We start from the raw sequence: 8,430 nt of genomic DNA, 5'->3' as shown, positions 1-8,430 counted from the left end.
TTGAGTTACAGTAAACTAATGTGAGTCACCACCCAGCTCTCAACCCATCACTGTAGCCTAAGGAATGTGAGGCTCTCTGACTGACCAGTTCCAGATCAAGTTGAACTCTGGAGTTAAGAAGTCAGCCCACCCTATCACATAGTCTGAGATTAGGTTGAATCGAGCACCAACTCTTAAAGCTTCCATTAGAGAGTGATACATGTCACTTCTGCTCATATTTCATTGGCCAAAGTTAATCATACATCCATGTCTAAGCCCAAGGGGGACTTCATACCACCTGCATGAAAAGAAGAAAGTCAGACACTGCACTAATGATAACCACTACCCAGTTTCTCTCTCTTCCTCCTTCCTAAAAGAGTCACAGTTTTGTCCAGGGTGACAGTGTGACCAGCTAACTGTACCTTTCTAGACTCCCTTGTAACTAGAGATAGCCATGTGACCTTGTTCTGACCAATGAGATGTAAAAGGGAACCACTGGGAAAGAAAGATGCCATGATGCCTCTGAGATGCGGTGGCCATGCTGTGAACATAAGGATGGAAGCCACATGATAAGGAAGGTGAAGGAAGGGGATGGGGGAGCCTGGAATCTTGATGAAATCTCTGAGCAGCTGCCTTGTCCCAGGCTGCTAGTCTGTGGGCTGCTTGTTACATAAGAACAATAAACCCATATCTCTTTGATCCACTGATAGCAGGGTTGTATGGGATCTGCATTCCTTACTCTTTACCCTTTCTGTGTTTGAAATTTCTCAACATTTCAGTTTTGTTCAGTTAAAGACTGTGTGTTCAGTCTTTAACATTCAGATGGTTCACGGTGCAGTGGAAAGAACATGGGCTTTGGATCAGTCAGTGAAGGCTTCAATTCTAGGGCCAGCCAATTTCCAGTTATGTGTCCTTGAATGGATAACTAAGGACATATAACTAGGCTCTTTGAGCCTTACTTTCCTCATCTGTAAAATGGGAATAAAAATCCTGTGACATAGGCATTTCCCTTACTTACCTCCCACTGTAAGACTGAAAAGATCAGATGCCCACTTTCTTGACCCCCTTGAAACCAGCTTGGCCATGTGTAGGTCTAGCCAATGATGTATAAGAGTCAACGTGCCGGGAGCTTTCTTATGAAAGGAGAGAAGTGAGTGAGGAAAGCAGCACTATTCCCACCCAATGTTCCTTTCCTTCTTTTCTGCCTTTGAACTTGGTGCTAGAGGACACCAAGTTTGGTACTGTGGTAACTATCTTGCAACTTTAAGGTGTACATGTTGAGATGGCAGAGCAGAAAGACACAAGGAGCCTGGGTCTTGGATGATAACCTTCAGCTGCCCAACCAAATCTGAAGCCATCTAACTACAAATTTCTTGTTAATACTACATTTCACCAGTCCTAAGACCCACATTCTCTTTTACATTTAACACCTCTGAAATCAAGTCACATCTTACAGCTGATTTGATAGTAAGGTATTGCTTCATAGTTTCTTTTTTTAATGTTTATTTTTGAGAGAGAGAGAGATAGAGTGAGAGCAGGGGAGGGGCAGAGAGAGAGGGAGACACAGAATCCGAAGCAGGCTCCAGGCTCTGAGCTGTCAGCACAGAGCCCGACGCGGGACTCAAACCCACGAACCGTGAGATCATGATGTGAGCCGACGTCAGAAGCTTAACTAACTGAGCCACCCATGCGCCCCAAGAATTGCTTCATAGTTTGACATCATTTTTTCTAATGCAAGGAAAGTGATACAATAGTGGTACATTTTACAATCAAAAGCATCTTAGAGTTAAGTATGATAATAAATCTCCTTATTGTTTAAGTCACATTAGGTCAGGTTTTATGTAAGCTGTAGCCAAAAGAATTCTTAACTGAGAAAAAAATGTCTACTATAGAGGGTGGTTGTGAAGAATGAATAAATAAAATAATCTAAGTAAAGTACTTGATGTAGATTATTTTAAAGGGATGGTATTTTTGTCAGGGGCTCAATATCTAGTTATATAAATTATTTTTTCTACCATGTCCAACTGTAAACACACACATACACACCTCTAAGAGAGGTATATATCCAAAAAATAAGTCCAAGGTAAGCACTGAGTTACAAATCTGGGCAACAGAGAACTCAAAGCAAGTGGCACTCTTGTATCATTTGAGACTTTTGATTATGAATGGTAGATATCTACTCAAACCTGTTTAAGTACAAATGTGAATTTGGTGACTCACCTAGGGGAAAAGTCTGGTCATGCTCTGGCTTCAGACACAGCCTGATTCATCTGTTACTAAGACCCAGTAATTCCCTTTCTTCCCTGGGCACCAACTGCCCTTAGCTGATGCTGATTCTGTTCTTAGTTAGGCTTTTTTTTTTTTTTTTTTTTGGTTAATAAAATTTTATTGACACAAACCACACCTATTCATTTACATATCGACTATGGTTGTCTTGCACTAGAATAATAAGAGTGGCAACTAAGATAACTTGTGGCTCTCAAAGCTTAAAATATACATTATCTGACTCTTTACATGTAAAAGCTTGCCAACCACTGTAATAAGTCATGGCATTCTGTTTGATTGTGCTCAGATCTATGAAAGACTTGCCTGCCATATTGGTACAGAAATTTAAGACAGCATCCCTTAGTACCACAACCAATTTTCTGAGGCTATTATAATTTGCAGTGGTAACTGCTTTTATATTTATTTGTTAGTCCTATCTGCCTTGGCTCACAGAAAGTACATAATAAATATTACCTTGATCTCAAGAAAATCTTATTAGGCTTACTTCTATCTACAGAATTAAGTTCAAAATTATTTCTGTGTCATACAAAGCTTTCCATGATTTGGGCCCAGACTTCTTTTCCAGTATCACCTACGGCTACTTTCATTCATATGGAGTCAGGCTCTTTTCTCATGCAAGGTTCCCTGGTGCAAGGCCCATGCAAGGCCCTCTGGGAGGCTTCTGGCCCAGCATTGTCAGGAAAACTGCCCCTGGTCAGTCCCTGTGTCTGTGTCTCCCTGGACCCATTACTACAGCAGGAGAAGGAGCTTCAGAGGAATCAAGGCAGAGGGATGAGTCAACCACACCTGAGCCATTGGCACTGACAGGAGAAAGGTGCTCTCCCAGAACACACTGGGGTACCATTCTACCAGAAGGACAAAGGATGCTGTGCTACAACAACCCCAGATGTCCTCCCCAAGCCCTCTTCTCTCTCTCCCCTAAGCCCACTACCACCACCCAGGCCTCAGCACTTTATCACTCCCTCGACAATGAAAGCTGATCCAGAGAAGACCAAAGTCAGCCAGTAAGGAGAAGTGGCAAGCCCATCCACCCCAGGGCCCCAACTTCAAGAACTGTGGAAGAGGAGATAGAGTATAGCCCTCCAGAAGTGAGCCCTGCTCAGCTCATCATTCTGGTTTCACTCTAGTAAACAAAAAGAGTGTGTTTCAGTCAACTTTTGCCGCTTACAGAATCTCTATGGCAATCATCCATGAGCGTTTGTATCTCCCGCCCATGTCTGTGGGATTGGCTGGGGTCAGCTGGTGTAGGGTTGGCCCATTGATTCCAGGCTCCCACTTGGGTTTGGATCCGCCCCACAGATCTTTCACTGGCCTGCAGCTACCTGGGGCATGCTCTCCTTACCACAGTGCCAGAAGCTCAAGAGGACAAGGCATTTCCAGCCTTGCATCATCTCTGCTAACATTCTATCGGCCCAAGCTCGTCCCATGGCTAAGCTCAAAGTCAAGTGGTAGGGAAGTATGCTTCCCCACCATGTTGCAGGGATGGGGAAGTGCAACACTAGTAACCAGGAAGAGAGGGCCTGCGACCAACAATTTACTTTTTTTTAAGTTTATTTATTTTGAGAAAGAGAGATGGGGGGAGGGGCAGAGAGAGAGAGAGGGAGAGACAGAATCCCAAGCAGGCTCCAAGCTGTCAGCGCGGAGCCCCACATAGGGCTCAATCTCATGAACCGTGAGATCAGGACCTGAGCCGAAATCAGGAGTCGGACGCTTAACTGACTGAGCTACCCAGGCACCCTGGGACCAAAAATTTAATCTGCCACACAAAGTCACCAAGGAACAGCCTTCCCCACAGGCTCAGCACTTTTAATTGATTTCCTTGTCATAGCGAAAGCCCAACTGCAAGCACTGAAGCCAAATAAAATGGCCTTGTCCATGATCACATGATCTCTCTGTGAGAAGGGAGGCGGGGGGGGAGGATATAGGAGAGCCCTAAACTCCACACGGAGGTCACACCTGGAACGGAGCAACGTCCAACAGAGGTTACCCCTCCCCCCCTCATTCTGTCCCTCAACAGTCTGGACCCAGGCTTCAGAAGGCCCAGCCCGGATAGTCATCATACCTGACAACTTGAGTTAGAGTTAAGTCTTCCTCCCTCCCACAGCAAAGGCCAGCTTCAGACAAGCCCCTGGTCTCTGACACAGCGGCATGGTCAGCACCTTCTCTCCTCCCGCACCTTGCCTACACGGACTCCTGAGGTCAGAGCACGTGGAGAGAGGAAAGGGAAGAAATATGGAAAGTTCTTTCTCGATGGTCCCATAAGATGGCTTTATACTTTCTGGATCTCAAAGAGGCTTACTGCCATCATGGGCACTTTCAAAAGTCTCTTATAGACCTTCCCCTGCCACTGCCACTCCCCACCCCGCCGTCCCCACCCCCAGCTCCAGCTGTAGTCCCTGATCCCAGCATATGAATCCGAAGCCACCTGCTCCCTCTTCAGCCCCTAGAAAGCTCACCTCCTCCTCCCCTCTGCTGTGGTCCCATCAGCTCCGGGCAGGCCTTGGGGCAGGGTCTGAGACAATGGCACGGTGGCTCTTTCGATCACATGGCTCACCTCTAGTCATGGGGAATGTGCCACACATTCCCCATCCTGACAAGTACCTGGATCAGGCTGATGGCAATTCCCCAGGCCCACACTCCCACCATGAGTGGCTGATCTGACCCCTAAGGTCAACAAGTCTTTGACCCGCCTCCCTCCCCCCCCCATCAGAGGGAGGGCACCTGCCTCCCAATACAGCAGCAACGCACCTGTCACTCTGCCTGCACCACCTCAAGCCAAAAGCCACAAAAGCCTGTGTGCATCAGCTGCCGGTCAGGCTCTTTTCTTTCAGACAGACTCCCTGGCAGGACTCAAGGCCCTCGGGAAGAGCCTCTGGCCCAACACTGTAGGAACACTGATGTTGCCACTCATTGGCCCTGGTCAGTCCCTGTGCCTGTGTCTCCCGAACCCATCACTGCAGTGGGAGAGGAAGCTTCAGAGGAATCCCAAATTTCTGGGGACGCAAACCAAGCTCTCAGAGTGGTCCTGTTCAGGTACACGTTCTCTGGGCTTGCGGGGGATATGTCTACCCACCCCGTCCCCCGTGCTGGGGGTCCCCTTCTCAGCTCCAACCTTTGCCAAAGTCCTGTCTCTCCCCTCCACTCGCTCAGCTTGTCTTTCCCCCAGTGGGACAGCTGGGTGGCTGGTTCTCAGCCACCTTTGAAAACCTGCATCTCTATCACCCCTCTTTGGAGTTGATAGCAAACTTCTTCGTATCTTTGCCAAAACATCAACTTAACACCTTGACACATCAAAATAAAAAAAAAAAATTTAAGTATTTCCCAACAGCCCCCTGAAAGATGTCCTCACGTGTCTCATTGGCTAGAACACTGCCATGGGGCCACCCGTAGCTGCAAAGATGGCTAATCGAGTCAGAACCTAGCAAAGGGGGCCGAGAGCACTGTGAATATGGCCCAGACCATTCAGATTCATCCCCGGGCCCCACTGTGTTGCTGCCCTGACAGAGTGTGGGTTCTGGTGTTATCAACAAAGCTGGAGGAGGTGGGGGTGGGCACCGAGGGCTGAGGAATAAATTCACTGCTGTTGGCCACAACAGCCCTGACTGATTAGACCCCGCCCCCGAGAGGCCAACAATCCTTGGGACAGCGGCAGGGCCAGAGGTGACAATTCAGAAATGACAAGCCTTGCCTCCATCCCTGCCTTCTGCATCGTCTGAGGGGCAATGCTGGTGGTCAGGAGACAGAGCAGCTGGTGTCAAGACTGGCCAGTCACTTCCTAGCTCGGTGGCCTCAGGCAACTCATCACCCCCGAGTCTCACTTTCCACCTGACTGAGATGGGAATGAGCCTCACAGACCTTGCCCACCCATTCGTGGCCTGCCTCCGTTAATGATTAATTACCACTCTTAATTGCAAGTGGCAGAAACCACCTCATACGGGCTTAAGAAAAAAAAAATTTTTTTTAATTTAATTTATTGAACCATCTGGGGAGAGATGGCCGCCAGGGTTCCAGGACCAGGGGTCAGACAGCATCATGAAACCTCCTACCCTACTCTGTGCTCCTGTGCTGGCTCTGGTCTCACACACCCTCCTCCACACAAGTGCTCCCAACCACCCCGGACTTAGCTCCTCCAGCTCCACGGGGCCTGCGAAGAAGGAAGTGTCCACAAATGCTGATTCCACAAAAATTCCAGAGTGAAACATCTCATTGCACCAGGGAATGAAGCACACTGGGTGGCCTGGCCTGGGTCATGTGCAAGGCCCCGGAACAAGGGTGAGCCGGTGATGTGGGCAAAGGGAAGAGACTGTCTTCCCTCAGCTACCATGTGAGCAAAGAGGGGAGAGGGTAGTTCCTGAGAGGAAAAGGCAGGCTATTGTTACCAGTAGAGAGAAAAGCTGCCAAGCAGGGGCAGGAAGGAGGGAGAACCGTGCAGGGCAGCAGAGAAAACTCCCAGGAGGCAGGAGTGAGCCAGGGGTTCTGGGCCCCATTCTAGGACTCCGAGTGGTTGTCCACAGGATGGGACATATTTGAAACAAGCATGGTGGAGTGGGGGACAAGGCAGGAGCTTGTGACCCGATATGGAAAGTTATTTCCTCCAATCTCCTCAAAAATAGGAAAGTAAGGCCAATGTAGTGGAACCAGAGAAAATCTATGATGCTGGTGTGGGGAGAACGCTTCCACACCTCACAGAGAGAGATCTGGGCTGACCAGGGTGGAATTTACATAACTGTGAGAAACACAGTCTTCCACATGCTTCTCGGAGTGGCCTTTATCCTGCTCTGGTCTCTCTCTCTGTTCCTAGGTGACAAGAGATGACACTTCCTCAGACGGGCCGATTCTTAAGGTTAATTGAAAGTGGCCTTTCTCTTGAATCATCCATTGCACTGAATTATTAATCACCTGCAGGCATTTGCAGGCCTTTAAACACTTGGACTTCCTGCAACCCTCCTTGGGAATGCTTTCACCAATTGAAATATGGCTTCCTTTTGGCCACGGCAAAGAGAAACCTAGTCTGCCACTGTTTCCAGATTTCCCAGCTCCCAGAGACCTAGGGAGGAGAAAGATCTGAAAACAGGAAGCAGGGCCACGGCTGCAGCTAGATCTGGAGGCCATTGTTATGTGAGCAGGCTCCAGGCCAGCAGGGCTCAGAGCCCCTGGGGGCCAGTGGAGAGAGGGGATACTGGCCATGGTGCCTGTGGCTTTTGGCCTAAGTTCACAGTCATCTCCACAGGAAGTAGTTTCCTGGGGCCTTGCTTGGGCCGCTCAGCTGGCCAGTGGGGGGAAAGGAATGAGGGGGTCCAGGAGCTGAGTCTAGCCTACCACTTACTGGGTAGTCCATGGAACCTCTTTGATGTGGTTTCCTCATCTGAAGCAGTGGCCCCAGCTCTGCAGGGCTGACACAATGGAGGCCTCAACGGGTCAGGTACGCTGAGCCTGCATTGTGATGCCCAAAACATAAGAAGCAGCAAAAAGGTGAGCTTCTCCCCTGACACTTGCTCTCATCTTCCTGTGGAGGAACAAAGACTCAAAATTCGGAGGGCTGGGTGCACACGTAAGGTGCTTGCAGGCCGAGCTAGCAACGTGAGTGCAGGACCCAGCAGCTGGTCTCCAGGGCAAGGGAAAGAGATCCTGGTGGGCCCTGAAGTGTGGGCCCACGGTGTGTGCGATGCACGGATAACACTGGCAGAAGCCAGAAGGCAGCTCATCCTGAGGGTGCAAGCCTTTCATCCATCATTCAGCACAGCTTGGCCCTGGAGGCAGATACTGGGATGCTGAGCTGAATAAGGCATGGCTCCCTGCCTTCATGAGGTCCTGGTCTGCTGGGGAGAGTGGGGTGGGGTAATCATCACAGGCTCTGAGCACTGCAGAGGGATGGCAGTGGGGAGGCATCCAGGTGGGTGAGACCAGGGAGGGGAGCCTGGAAGACATAAGCTGAGGAGAGGGTTTAGGGATGAGTCTGAAGAGCAGAGAGGAAGCTGGTGCAGTGCTCCAGGTTAGAGATGGCGGAGACCTGGGAGAAGGTTTTGGTGTTGATGGAGACGGACTGAGGAAGAAGAGCCGGCAGGAGCGAGCCACAGCTTGGAGGTAGGTGGTGAGGAAAGGAAACAGATAGGAAGCCAGAAGGCCTTGGAAAAGCACAGCATGGGGCTGGGGGGAAGATGGGCA

This window comes from Leopardus geoffroyi, chromosome D2 (assembly GCF_018350155.1).
Source record: "Leopardus geoffroyi isolate Oge1 chromosome D2, O.geoffroyi_Oge1_pat1.0, whole genome shotgun sequence".
NCBI classification, from domain to species: domain Eukaryota; kingdom Metazoa; phylum Chordata; class Mammalia; order Carnivora; family Felidae; genus Leopardus; species Leopardus geoffroyi.
This window is presented reverse-complemented; position numbering follows the sequence as displayed.